The sequence below is a fragment of the Entelurus aequoreus genome, linkage group LG09 (genome assembly GCF_033978785.1).
Source record: "Entelurus aequoreus isolate RoL-2023_Sb linkage group LG09, RoL_Eaeq_v1.1, whole genome shotgun sequence".
Classification (NCBI taxonomy): domain Eukaryota; kingdom Metazoa; phylum Chordata; class Actinopteri; order Syngnathiformes; family Syngnathidae; genus Entelurus; species Entelurus aequoreus.
In genome coordinates this window covers 15,839,300-15,855,099 of record NC_084739.1, presented here as the reverse complement: position 1 = coordinate 15,855,099, position 15,800 = coordinate 15,839,300, and the positions used below count along the sequence as shown (strand labels likewise).

Genomic DNA, 15,800 nt, shown 5'->3' with positions numbered 1-15,800 from the left:
TCATACAAAGACACACTTATGTATGCTTTTTTGGTGCAGTTTTTCCTATGTAAACACATCTGTTAGTGCTAACGACTTGTGCAATAGGGCTATGTGCAATAATACCAGCACGTTAACTTACTAGGCCAAGTGAGGTGTGTATTTTCTTCCTTTAGCACACTTGCTATATGCAACTGTTTAGTACACTTGCACTTTAGCACTATAGCACTTCTCCATCTGCCTTATGCACTTTAACTACCATGGTGACTTTACTCTTGATCTGTCCTGAGCTGAGGTAATGCAGCAACCTCCACTTTTATATGGGTCTCCATTTTATTTTATTTGTATTATTATATCCCAGTCTGTGTTTTTTATTGTACTGTTTATGTCTGATGTAGTTGCTGTCTAACTTAACTTTTTATGGACCTTGTTGCATATACCATCAACCTGCCGGGGACTGCCTTTGGCTACATTCTAATATGTTCATTATTGTGCATTGTCCCATGTAACAAAGAATTAAAGGCCTACTGAAATGAATTTTTTTTATTTAAACGGGGATAGCAGATCCATTCTATGTGTCATACTTGATCATTTTGCGATATTGCCATATTTTTGCTGAAAGGATTTAGTATAGAACAACGACGATAAAGTTCGCAACTTTTGGTCTCTGATAAAAAAAAAAGCCTTGCCCCTACCGGAAGTAGCATGACGTCACAGGAGAAAGGGCTGCTAACATTTTCCCATTGTTTTCAATGCAGCGAGAGAGATTCGGACCGAGAAAGTGACGATTACCCCATTATTTGAGCGAGGATGAAAGATTCGTGGATGAGGAACGTGAGAGTGAAGGACTAGCGTGCAGTGCAGGACGTATCTTTTTTCGCTCTGACCATAACTTAGGTACAAGGGTTCATTGGATTCCACACTCTCTCCTTTTTCTATTGTGGATCACGGATTTGTATTTTAAACCACCTCGGATACTATATCCTCTTGAAAATGAGAGTCGAGAACGCGAAATGGACATTCACAGTGACTTTTATCTCCACGACAATACATCGGTGAAGCTCTTTAGCTACGGAGCTAACGTGATAGCATCGGGCTTAAATGCAGATAGAAACAAAATAAATAAAGCCCTGACTGGAAGGATAGACAGAAAATCAACAATACTATTAAACCATGGACATGTAAATACACGGTTAATGCTTTCCAGGCTGGCGAAGCTTAACAATGCTGTTGCTAACGACGCCATTGAAGCTAACTTAGCAACAGGACCTCACAGAGCTATGCCAAAAACATTAGCTATCCACCTACGCCAGCCAGCCTTCATCTGCTCATCAACACCCGTGCTCACCTGCGTTCCAGCGATCGACGGAGCGACGAAAGACTTCACCCGATCATAGATGCAGTCGGCGGCCCGGAGACGGAGGAAGTCAAAGTGAGGTCGGCGGCTAGCGCGTCTGCTATCCATCTCAAAGTCCTCCTGGTTGTGTTGCTGTAGTCCGCCACTAATGCACCGATCCCACCTACAACTTTCTTCTTTGCAGTCTTCATTGTTCATTAAACAAATTGCAAAAGATTCACCAACACAGATGTCCAGAATACTGTGGAATTTTGAGATGAAAACAGAGCTTTTTTGTATTGGATTCAATGGGGCCAAATACTTCCGTTTCAACGATTGACGTCACGTGCATACGTCATCATACATAGACGTTTTCAACCGGAAGTTTGGCGGGAAATTTAAAATTGCACTTTATAAGTTAACCCGGCCGTATTGGCATGTGTTGCAATGTTAAGATTTCATCATTGATATATAAACTATCAGACTGCGTGGTCGGTAGTAGTGGGTTTCAGTAGGCCTTTAACAAACATAACAAATGGCGACTTCCTATTAAAAGTTTGATTATCCCTCTATGAACAAGCTTATTGGTGGGTCTAGTGCGGACCTTGGGAAAATACGGCCAGCCAGTTAAGCTTTTCAAAATAATGTTTTAAACCTTAAACATTGAGACTATGAATGTACAGTGCCATTTTAAAATTACCGTAAGTTTTGAACTATATAAATTATTCAAATGGTTGGAATCTGTACTTTTAAACGATATACAGGTTAATATCATGGGCAGCACAGTGGAAAAAGGTTTGGTGTGTGTGCCTCACAATAAGATCCTGGGTTAAATCCTAGGCTCTGGGTCTTTCTGTGTGGAGTTTGCATGTTCTCCCCGTGACTGCGTGGGTTCACTCCGGATATTCCGGCTTCGTTCCACCTCCAAAGACATGCACCTAGAGAAAGGTTGATTGGCAACACTAATTCGTCCCTAGTGTGTGAATGTGAGTGTTGTCTATCTGTGTTGGCCCTGCGATGAGGTGGTGACTTGCCCAGGGAGTGCCCCACCTTTTGCCTGAATGCAGCTAGGATAGGCTCCAGCAACCCCCGCGACCCCAAGAGGGCCAAACAGTAGAAAAATGGATGGATGGATGGATGGATATGGTAATCATAGGAACTATGTCACAGCAGCTCCACCCCCGTGACCCCAAGAGGGACAAACAGTAGAAAATGGATGGATGGCTGGATATGGTAATCATAGGGACTATGTCACAGCAGCTCCAGGCAGACAAGGCACAAAACAGAGTGGGCGGCGTTTGTGTACAGAGCAGCCAGCACAAGACTCGGGTGTCAGGGACAGACGCAGAAGCAGATTTTTCCAACAAAGATGAGCAACGTTCATATTTTCTTAATATTCAGTGTTTTATTGTTCATAGTTAATATTTTAAATCCTATATTCTTTTTTGTTTTCATGTACATTTTGGGTGTCTCGTTCAGTAAAAAAAACTGTAGTTTTTTTGTCAAACATTGTGTGTTTTTGTATTTGTGTACCTTAAAAAAATTATTTTTACAGCTATAAATATTATATATACAGTCGTGGTCAAAAGTTTACATACACTTGTGAAGGACATAATGTCATGCCTGTCTTGAGTTTCCAATAATTTGTACAACTCTTGTTTTTTTGTGATAGAGTGATTGCAGCACATACTTGTTTGTCACAAAAAACATTCATGAAGTTTGGTTCGTTTATGAATTTATTATGGGTCTACTGAATATGACCAAATCTGCTGGGTCAAAAGTATACATACAGCAATGTTAATATTTGGTTACATGTCCCTTGGCAAGTTTCACTGCAATAAGGCGCTTTTGGTAGCCATCCACAAGCTTCTGGTTGAATTTCTGACCACTCCTCTTGACAAAATTGGTGCAGTTCAGCTAAATTTGTTGGTTTTCTGACATGGACTTGTTTCTTCAGCATTGCCCACACGCTGAAACCTTAATTCTAGCCTGATTTAGCCATTTCTTTACCACTTTTGACATGTGTTTGGGGTCATTGTCCTGTTGGAACACCCAACTGCGCCCAAGACCCAACCTCCGGGCTGATGATTTTAGGTTGTCCAGAAGAATTTGGAGGTAATCCTCCTTTTTCATTGTCCCATTTTACTCTCTGTAAAGCACCAGTCCCATTGGCAGCAAAACAGGCTCAGAGCATAATACTACCACCACCATGCTTGACGGTAGGTATGGTGTTCCTGGGATTAAAGGCCTCACCTTTTCTCCTCCAAACACATTGCTGGGTATTGTGGGCAAACAGTTCAATTTTTGTTTCATCTGACATCACATGGACAAAGATAAGACCTTCCGGAGTAACCGCCATCTAAGCCGGCAATGTGTGACATCCCCTAACCTTAATACCAGTAAAAGGTTTGAAGACACTTTGGCAATAGGATGCCAAAGTGTCTCCAAACTTTTGACTGTAACTGTAACTAAAAAGTCTAACACAACTGGTATAAATCCAACTGTTGAGAACACAAGCAAAGGTTTTTTGAGATGCTTTAGTAGGACATGTTGTAAATTGGATCACTCTCTTTTAGTGTCAGTCATCAATGAAACCATCACCCTTCTACCAGGATCATAATGGCACAGACTGTCTGCTCTCTATCCTCCAAAAACCATGAAGTAGCCTGCTAACAAACACAGATAGATGAGAAAACACAGATTTTCTAAATCATTGTGACCAGCTAGACCCTAGGTAAAGATCTGCATATGGTTTAGACTTTCCCTTTTTAAAGGGCAGAGTCCTTCAAGTTATTTTGTTCTAACAACTGTCTGAAAAATGTGAGGAGACTAGAATTGAAGTTTACACTTTATTCTAAAAAATAGAATATGTACAAACATTAGCATTACCAGCGCTGGAGAGAAGACCGTGCTTTACAAAGTCTGCCGCGTTCTCTCTCGATGGCCTCATTGGTCACGTGTTTTTGTACATTTTGCTTCTCCTCCTACCCAGAGTTTGTTTGGGTGTTAGTCCAACAAAACCAAAAGTTAACCTTAGTGTGTGTGTGTGTTTTTTTGACACACAGGCCTGCTTTCGCTCCATCTAGTACCTGGCACCTCTTCTCATCATCAAAACCAGTATGCTTTGTGTCTGCGTTGTGGGTGTGTGTGTGTGTGGGTGTGTGTGTGCGTGCAAAGATTAGAACACAGAGTGGACGTGTTTTGTTCCTCAAGCAGAAGCAGTGCACAGAAAATGACACCTTATCCATTCCATTCAACTAAGGCGTAAAATATTCCTCTAACAATACACATAACTGCATGTCTCATTTGCATAAACTTATATGGTCTCTCTCAATTGACTTTTACCAAAGCCATCTCCATTTTTACATTTTGAACGACACCCATTTCTCTCTCCGACTTCCAGCAAATGAGAATCACACAATAACAGTAAATCGCCACGTTCCCGACCCCTGACACAGTCCGTGGTTGCTAATACGTATTAAAAACGTATTGCGAGCCGAGCGGCTGCAGATCTTTGGCAGAGCTTTGTGCTGCGCTCAGACATAAAGATAAAGATATAGCGCTGCGCTCAGTGGCATTCTGCAGACTTAGAAAGTGAACAACCCATCACGTGAAGACAGGCTGAGGAATTACAGGACAGATAATCCATACAGAGAGAAGAGTCTAAGCCCGAGGACGAGCGAGAACACAAGGAAAACCGATATGACCCAACATAACGGACTTGAGGTGTTGTTTCCCCAAGGATGGTGGCCACGTTTTAAATTGGGAAGTCATTGCGGATAATAGGACAGAGTGATAGGTAAGAGTCCTATTAGTGGTCAACAGATAAAAGGTGAGCACAAGGCGACTTGATCCAATTGGCTAGTAAAAAGAAGAAGGCGGGAGATGAGAACAACATCCCTGCTGGGAGGAAGGGAAAGCACAAGGTCACCCCCTTAAAGTTGAAATAAAACACTCATCATCATGCTGCAAAACTTAACACACACACACACACACACACACGCACACACTAAGTGGCGTTTACAAGCTGACACCTTAATTTGCTCAGCCGGTGGATTTATGCAGGCAGCCTTCTTTGTCATAGCAGCGCGGCTGCTTTACTGCGGCAGCTTCTTCCTTTCTGCTTCCACCCTGCATGTGATTGATGCCTCTTTAACATCTCGCTCAACAATTCAATTGAAGATAAAAACCACATTGCACTTTGAGTAATACTCCCTAAAGCCCAGCAGCCGTGAGAGGAAGTGCCTCCCCTGACAACTGTGGAAATATCGCTATACTGACAAAGCCCTCCGCCCTCTTCGCTGGTGGCTCTTTAGCTTGTAACGGTTAGCAAGTCAGGTTAATTAACCACAATGGAGGTTGGAAATAAGGCGGTTTCTCTCTATTAGTCCAGGGGGATATGACAAATTAATTGCGGAGAGGGACATTTTACTGTAAAGCTTTCACCAAAAAATGGTATGTATGTATGGTCTATTTCAAAGATTCAAGATTCAAGATGCTTTATTGTTGTCCATTCTTTAACATGTACAAGACACATAAGTACTGAAATTTCATTTTCGGCACAGTCCCACTAAGAGCAGACATACGTTACAGGGAGACAAGACGGGGCCGCCAACGGATCAGCCACTTATGGCGCTCCTTAAAAAAGGTGGGAAAAGGGTAATATTGGGAAAGGGGGGAAGAGTAAACAATATCAGTCTAAGGCTGGATCCTCGATGGGGGGTCCAGACTGAGTCCAAGGGAAAAAACCTCATTTAGCATAGCACACATAAACATGTTACATATAATCACAACAACTCGCAACAGGGGGGGGGGGTTTGGGGCCATGGAGGCCGGCCTGCTGCTAAAAAGCGCTACTAGCCGTCCATAATCCCGAAAAGGAATTAAGCAGTGGGGAGGGGCGCGTTGGATGGGGATGGGGAGTGTGTTTGTATATATGCCCATTTTTCTTTGGGTTAAGTGTAAATGTTCATAAGCCCAGAGTCGTTCTGCATGCAATGCAAGCAGAGTTCGATTCCCAGGTGTCGTTGAGGAGGGAGGGAGGTCAAAAAGTGTCCATCTTTGAAATTCCTCAGGGGATGATTACAGAACAACCTGTTCTTGTCTCAAGGCCATTCGGGGGAGTCAAATCGTAGATAAGGATTTTAGTTTTTTCTCGAACAGGCATTAACAATGACTTGTCTGTTCTATTCGTCCATGCTGGTTCTCATATCTAAGCCTTCCTTTATAGCAAGCTTTTCCATGATGTGATCCATTTTGCGATTCAGTTCAGAAATCGCCACAGACTGTGTTCCTACAGCCCGGCCCAATCTGTCCATTGCGACGAACAGCCTTTGGGCTCCTTGAGTGGCTGTCATCGTCTTACGAATTTTACGATACACCAGAGCAATGCCCAGTCCAATCAGCAGGTGCCCCACTATCATGGTTCCAAATAGGTAGATGTCTTCCACGTCCTCGATGGAAAGGACTGAGAGGCACATGATTCTCCATTTGTCCCAGGAATCTCTCAGGTGCCCCGCAGCAATGGGTCCATCAGGGCAGCCAGGCTCCCCAGAGCTTCTTTTCCTCGTCGAAAAGATTGTGTCAATAGAGTCGAGAGTCCAGCTAATCAATTCCATGTCTGATGATTAGATTTGGAGGACAGCGCAAAGAAAGAGGCTTTCAAAAAAAAATTTAGACAAGACAAGACAAAAAAAGAGAGAGCAAGCAGGAAAAGACGGGAGGAGAAAAAAATGCTACCGCCCCTCACCAAAGGCAAGACAGAAAGTGTTTCAGTAATTTCAAAAATTTCAGAAATATTCAAGTAAATTGTTTCGAGGGCCACATTTTCAGAAAGCTAAGAACCGGGGAGCGGACTTCTTCATTCACTATTAGTCCTTTTAGAAGCATTTAAGTCCCATCTTAAAACTCATTTGTATACGCTAGTGTTTAAATAGGCCCCCCTTTTAGATCATTTGATCTGCCATCTCTTTTCTGCTCTGCCCCCCTCTCCTGCGTGGAGAGGTTATTAGGTGACCACAGATGAAGCGCTAGCTGTTCAAAGTCAGGACCCGGGGTGGACCACTCATCTGTGCATCAGTTGGGGACGTCTCTGCGCTGCTGACTTGTCTCCACTCAAGATGATCCCCTGCTGGCCCCGACTGGACTCTCACACTATTAGCTAGATCCACTCGACGTCCATTGCACCGGCCGTCCAGGCGGGGTCCACACATCCGCGATCCCCTCCAAGGTTTCTCATTGTATCCCATTGGGTTGAGTTTTTCCTTGCCCCGATGAGGGATCTGAGCCGAGGATGTCGTTGTGGCTTGTGCAGCCCTTTCGAGACACTTGTGTTTAAGGGTTTAAGGGCTATATAAATAAACTTTGATTGATTGATTGATTTTTTTTGTATATTCCGGAGAACCAGTGTCTCTACAGTGGGCATTTAAATTAGGTCTATTTATTTTGTCAGAATTACAGGAGCCTTCTGCAAAAAAGCAAGTCAAAGATAATTTCTGACAGCAGAATTCGCTACAAAAATGTGAGTCTCTCACAAGTTTTATTGATCTGAACTCACGGGCCACCAGTTGAATAGCCCGAATAATGAAAAAGAGAGGACCTAAAATGGTACCTTGAGGATCACAACTATTATAACTAAAGAAGTTAAACAAATGACTACTGACTGCATCTGAAGTAACACAAACTACAGCAACACCTTAGTTACATTAATCATATTACAAAAAAAATGCCAAAAAGGAGATGACCTAAAGGAGTGCCTTGAAGAACACCTCAGATATTGTAAATCACAAGTTTGGACCCCAGTGTGCTTTGTTTCCTAGCAAGGTTAAAATGTCAATGCAAGGATCTGCCAATGTGTTTACACTGGTTCAAGTTCCTCTATACAACAGGAACAATTTGGTGTTTTTAGGAATTTTCTGCAAAAAATGTTTGTCTCCCAAGTTTTCAACTGAGCTTGGGGGCTTGTACGGTGTCATTTCCGAGGATTTGGCCCCCGGGCTGCAGGTTGAATAGCCCTGACTTAAGGCCTACCATAAGTCAGGTTCACTATAACTGCTGGTAGAAGTAATTAAAAAATGTTGTCATGTGTTTAAAACGTGATTCTGAAATGAATTGTGTGTGGCCCAGCCTTACCCCAAACGCTACCTCGATCCTCCCCCAGGGAAATTGAGTTTGAGACCCCTGCCCTAAAGTTATAGTGGGTGTTTTGTTTAACACATTGAAGGAGAACTGCCCTATAATTTTGCCTATCATTCACAATATATATATAAAGAATTCTGTTTTTATAAACACTAACCAGTGAGCTAACAATGGAGGTAATGTGGATTTTAATTATTATACTATAAAGCGTTCTAAAAACCTCTAAAAACCTCCAACAACGTCTTAAATACGTGCTGTTTGTATATATGTACAACAGGCACATTCTTATCAAGATGTAATATTTACCTATTTTGGTCATTTTAAGCATTACGGCAGCACATTAACTTTACAGACACATCAAAACGTTCGCTGTTTCCTTTAACAACAACAACTACTACTAATCATGGCAGACTTCATGAGAGACAACACAGATTACCTTGGGACAAATAATGATCCAGACCCTTTAGGCTGAATATAAGGAGGATGATCTACAAGTTTTAGAAGCTGGGTGATAAGCAGATCCTGCAAACAGCATAATAGAGCAATCACTTACTATACAATGTCTGCTCTCACTGGGATGCCCACTGATGGCGTGTTCATATCTTCCCGTTGAGGTGAAGAATTAATCATAATTCTCACGCAGGTAAGTAAAAGAAAATGTAAAAAAGGTTGGCTTTTTGTGTCTTTTTCGCGATCTCTAGGTCTCAGTTAACTGTCATTGTTGACCAACTTCTCAGCCTATGACCACAACCTTCTACTACACAAGTGAAAGGTATGATTTATAATCTAGAATGAACTTTTACCGAATCAGAAGCATGCAGCAGACATAAGAAATTGCTTATTTTAAGATCACTGCATATTTTATGTGCTTGCCATAAGTCTGTAGTGTGTATGAATGGACTTGTTTTTATTTCTTTGTTGGTTTTTATGTGCGTACTTCATGTGGGTTTCACTTTGTGCTTTAAATCTCGTTGTAATTTTTTTACAATGACAACAAAATAAATCTATCTATCTATCTATAAGCCAGTTACCTCTTTGTGATTACGGCGTCACTAAAAGTAGTTCCACAGCGTTTCATATAGGTCCCACTGTAATTTTGCTTCATTTCTGTGAGAATATTGCGTGTGGCTGAGGCATTAATGACTGAGACTACCCAGGACTATCTGCAGTGTGCTCAAACAACCACCACGTAGCATCCGTGAGCAGATTATACCATATCATCTCTTTCTCTTTCGGACTTAACAGGTCGGTATTGCATTCTACCCATATTTTTCACTCACACTTAGAGTAAAAATTGAGGCAAAATTAAACTGGTAACATATGTAGTGCTTATAAAAGCAAATGTCGCTAATACTTGGTTAATATGCAGATCACCAGATGTATATTGTGTATATTGTTTTGCGGTTTTTAGATGTTTTTTTAGAGAGTTTTATTGTTTGCCCCCTTGTACTTGCCGTATACTGTATGTGTTCTAGTCTTACATAAGGATTGTGAATGATAGGCAAATAAAATTTTTAAAAAAAAGATCAAATTTGAAATCTGTCAGATTGGGTGTTTTTTATATATTTTTTAAAATTATTCAGTCATATCCAGTGTTGGGACTAACGCGTTACAAAGTAACGCCGTTAGTTTCGGCGGTAACTAGTAATCTAACGCGTTATTTTTTTATATTCAGTAACTCAGTTACCGTTACTACATGATGCGTTACTGCGTTATTTTACGTTATTTTTTATGTAGTATCGGCTAGAAACTGAAGATCTGAGTGTGTTTTGTGGCAGCGCTGCGGTGGAAAAGAAAAGGCGTACGTGCTTTCTGTGGGTGGGGGCGGGGGAGGGGACTCCCATACCGTAGTTGAGGAGCGCAGGGGAGACGTTCCTTCGGGGCTAACAACCTTCACTTTACCCGGAAGTGGTCTTTACAGCTGAGGGTGAATGACGAGGCCGGCGGTTTGTTGCAACTTTGTGACTTTATTGGACGCAGCCATCCACCAAGCTAGAGAGAGCACCTGCAAGCACTCACTGTCGCCGCTCGCTCACCTCTCTCGCCCACTCACTCACTGACGTCCCTCACCCACATGCTGTCATATCTTAAAGGGCCACACACACACACACACACACATACGCACATAAACGCTACTATCATAACAACTAACAAGACATCAAGGCGAAGCCAAGAGTCGATTTTTTTAACAAGGAGAAATTCTCAATACTTTTCTTTTGTCGAGCACAAAGAAAATAACATTTTAGTTAAATGTAAGTTGTGTCTTGGATCAAATATCCTGTCTACTTCAAGTTCAAGTTAAAGTGCCATTATGTTGCAGCTATTTAAAATAGTTTTGTCAATTTGTTCTGTCCAGAAACAAATTGGATTTGAAACATATCTTTGTCTTTGTGTGTTGTATGTAGACCACATTGCTTAGCAGAGTTCAGTGATGTAAATGCATGTCAAGTTGATCAACACATTGTATTATTCTCCAGTGCAATAACAGTACTGAAAAGAAGGCTAAAGGGCATTAATGGGAGCTTTTAAAAAAGAAAAGAAAAAAAGAAGTAACTAAATAGTTACTTTTCAAAGTAACGCATTACTTTTTGGTGTAAGTAACTGAGTTAGTAGCTGAGTTACTTTTGAAATGAAGTAACTAGTAACTATAACTCATTACTGGTTTTCAGTAACTAACCCAACACTGGTCATATCTAGCAGTTGTTACAATATTGCGACAATTATGAAGTGGATTAATCAATCTGTGTTGGGCCTGTGATACGCTCTGGGTGACTTCACTGCTCACGCCACACTGCAGACGTCATAACGTCATTAAGCGCACCTGATTCACACACAGCACCAACATTTGGGAACAGGATGAGGTGATAAAGCAAAAGTAAAAAATGTGATTAAGCTATTTGTGGCAGGATAGGCCAATTTGTTAAAGTTTCACTTTTGCATGTCATGGCACATAATTGCGGTGCGTTCAAGGAAACGTGATTAAAGAGGCATCATTTTAAAGACAGGGTAGACTTAACCCTTGGTTGATTCACTAATATTATATTATTGATGTATTATTATGAATAAATATCCACTAATGATAATCCTATATGAATCAATGAATCTCTATAGTAAAGGGAAACTTGACTGATGTATAATCATATACAAGTGAATAATTAGAAGTATGATTTTAAAACTCACATTCTGGTTATTTTATGTAAAATGTTTCAGTACGATTTTGTAAGAAATATGAAATTAAAATAAACAAGTAAATATATATATTTTTTTTTTAGTGCATGTAAACATACTGAGTGTGTGTATGTTGGGAGGTGATGTTAGGTTTAGTGTGTGGGGTGGCGACCCTTTAGGAGTCTAATAATCCATCCATCCATCCATTTTCTACCGCTTGTCCCTGTCGGGTCGCGGGGGGGGTGCTGGAGCCTATCTCAGCTGCATAAGGCGGGGTACACCCTGGACAAGTCACCACCTCATCGCAGGGCCAACACAGATAGACAGACAACATTCACACTCACATTCACACACTAGGGACCATTTAGTATTGCCAATCAGCCTCTAAAAATAATAGTAATAAATAAGTAACATTAAAGACCAAAATGGGGCCACAAACGCAGTCTGGATCAGGGTCCCGCAAAGCATTCAACATGGATGCTTAACACTGGCTGACCAGGTAACAGAAAACGTAGCTGGCAATACCGGATTTTGGTATTGAAACACCACCGTGAGATATAGAAAAATAGTTTTCTACTAAGATATTTTGGACAGATATATGCTTGTAGCATTGTAGGAACAGTTTGGGAAAGACCATTTTCTGTTACAGCAGAAGTGACCCATTACCTCTGGTTGAAGACCACATTTGTAGAAAGTGGAAAGTCCATAATGTCTTCCCTTGGATCGGGGGTCAGCAACCCGCGGCTCTCGAGCCACATGCTGCATGCTCTCTGGAGCATTTTTAAACAAGGATTGAAAATGGAAAAAGATGGGGGAAATGTTTTTTTTGTTTTTGTTTTATTATGTTTTTTGTTTGAGGACAAACATGACTATTAGACCCACTGTCTAATATCTTTGTGTGTATGCTTCACTGATGAGAGTATTTGCTGAACATCGTTTTGTCCTACTAATTTAGGCGGTTCTCGAACTCAATATAGTGTGCACTGTGACGCAACAGTTTGTTTACATGTAAAATCGTCCACTCCTTCTTTGTCTAATTTTGTCCACCAGACCTTTTATACTGTTTTTAAATGCACAAAGGTGCCCTTTGTTGATGTTATTGACTTGTTGGAGTGCTAATCAGGCATATTTGGTCTGTGCATGACTGCAAGCTAATCAATGCTAACATGCTCAGTGTTTCCCATAAACTGCCAAGATACCTGTGGCGGTGGGGGCGTGGGTATGGGCGTGGTCACCATGACATCATCGAATAATTTGCATAATTTACTACAATGATATGATTTTCTCTAAAAAGGCTCAAAAAATGTATACTTACTAATTAATAATAACAGTTTTGTTTTAAACGTCCATCCATCCATCCATCCATCCATCCATTTTACAATATAATTACAACACTTTATGTACATATTTATATACAGATTTGAATAATAAGTTATTCACTGAAATATATTTATTAATTGTGGTTCTTACAAAAAATATATCTTATAAAAATATAAAAGCTAAAATGTCTCTTAAAGCTCTGCCCCTTTAATTAGTGCATACTGAATAATTTAACTTTAGCCTACTACTACAACTATATTATTTACCAGCAACATAAAGTGAAACAGAGGCAGAAGTGTCCTGCCACAGTCAGTAACAAATAAACAGAAAACAGTAGTGGTGGTAGATAGACACAAAGCTTCATCAAACATCTGATCCACTGAACAAAGAGCTCCAAAAATCTTGATCCTACACTTCTCTTTTGTAAAGTAAATCTGAACAGCCGATATGGGCATCTACATCAACTATATGATTTGCCTGAGAAGCTTGACAGGACACAAAAAATAAAAAAAATTAAAAAATTAAAAAATTAAAAACTTTTTTTTTGTGGCGGCCTTAATTCTTTCGTGGCGGGCCGCCACAAATAAATGAATGTGTGGGAAACACTGATGCTATTTATGCTAGCTTTATGTACATATTGCATCATTATGCCTCATTTGTAGGCATATTTGAGCTAATTTAATATCCTTTACTTTTATCCTCTTTGTATATGATTTATATTTGCATGTCACATGACACATTTCGGATAGTTGTTTGTGTGCCATGTTGTTCCAGACCACAGCAAACATTGCCTAGCTTGCCCAAGATTGTAATAAATCTACTAAAAGAAGACAGCCTGCCGTTTCCTTTAACTTGGACACACACATCTACACTTTTGGCCATTAAAAGCCAGTAATTTCCAGGAGTTATCTCACCTTCTGAGTACCCTCTGATTTACTAATGGTTTCTAATGTTGTGAAAATGTGTAGAATAAATATTAAATTTCAACATTTCTGTCAACGAAGGTTTGCTTCAGCCTACGACACATAGTCGTTTTGATAATAGGCTATTATAGCTAATATAGACACTTACGTCATGTGTTGCCTTCATTATAAAACTTATATACAGCTTTTCATTTTTTGCGCCTCCACACAGATTTGTCGTTTGTATTTTTGGTCCAATATGGCTCTCTCAACGATTTGGGTTGCCACCCCTGCCTTAGATAGAGTACATCAAGCATTAATCTTGAAATAGGACATGGGCTGCATTTTGCTATAAGACAGGACATAAAGTTGTCCCTAATAATTCAGTCAGGGAAAGGAAGTCTGAAGACCACAGGGGAGCTGCATTGACAAAATAGTAGGGAGATGTCTTGTCCACTCAAGGACATCCAGCCTGTATTCGTCACAGTAAATTTCAGTTAAACATAGAACATCTTTCCAAGTGTAAGTAGTCACAGACCATTCTCTCTACTCTATTGGTTTTGAGGACATAACGTCTTCTCGCTATCTCACCGCCGCCTGAGTACGAACAAGAAGCATATTTCTTTTTTTAGGTAAAAACAGTCAAATACCATAAAATAGCCTCCGGGATAATGTGTCGTCTAAGGCCTGGAGAAATGTTTTCACTTTGGGTTATTTATACCGGCATTAAGAGGCCATTACGGCAGCGTGCAGCATCAGCATGTGCCTTGTGGAGCGTTCATGCTCAGCTCTGATCCTGATAACACTGCGACAAAGAGCCAGTGAAGACGTTCAATTTCAAAACACGCTCCCGCACCGTCTCTTTTTGCTGTGAAGGACACCCCCCTGCTGCAGAGCATACAAACACACACTGGGCTGGACTAGTCCCTGCGAATGACACTTAACTTTCACTCTCGGTAATCAACAGCCACCATTAAAGTGAAGCTCTAATTTATCCATCAAGGACTATAGCGGCTCCTCCAGGGCACAATACTTACAACACAGTTTATAGTTCGAACAATATAGTATATACACTATATCATGTATTTATTTTAATTTTCTCTATTTTTTTATAAGCCACATTTAGCATCAGTCATCACTTTTGATTATGCATACCTTTCAAAAAATGTTGTAGAATATTAACAATTTACTAAATATTACAAAGAATCAAAAATAACATCACTAAAAGGCATTAAAGCGTGTATACTAATAACCAAAATGTCCTGCATATAGAGTAATGCATATTCTGTACATCCATAAAAATTCAAATTCTGAAAGTAGCAAAAGTCACAGCATTGACCTATGACCCTGTATGCATTTCATTATATTTACATTAACATAGTAAATAATATTATAACATGACTACTAAGCCCACCTTTTGTGATATAACTTTAAACAATGTTATATCACAATTTATAGTTTGAACAATATAGTAAGTTATTGTGTTAAATACAGTGTATGATATATTTATTTTAATTTTCTCTTTATTTTATAAGCCACATTTAGCATCAGTAATCAGACTTTTAATTATGCATGCCTTTCAAAAAATGTTGTCAAATAATAACAATTTACAAAATATTACAAAAAAAATCTAAAATAATATCACTAAAAGGCATTAAAGATGGTATACTAATAACCAAAATGTCCTGTATATAGAGCAATGCATATTCTGTACATCCATAAAAATTCAAATTCTGAAAGTAGCATAAGTCACAACATTGACCTATGACCCTGCATGCATTTCATTAGATTTGGATTAACATAGTAAACAATATTATAACACAACTACTAGGCACAGCTTTTGTGATATAACTTTAAAAAATGTGTGTAGATTTGTTTTTAATGAGGGAAATAACTAAGGTGCAATAACTTTATTGCACCTTCTATAGAGATGCAAGAAGCAACGTCCCGATAATTAA

The 15,800-nt window shown here is 40.0% G+C and overlaps 1 protein-coding gene across 1 annotated transcript in view; it reads right to left on the bottom strand.

The window, feature by feature from the left end:
• The window catches only part of crtac1b (cartilage acidic protein 1b), a 92,362-nt gene that overhangs the window by 76,352 nt on the left and 210 nt on the right, over window positions 1-15,800 (bottom strand). The window lies entirely within an intron of this gene.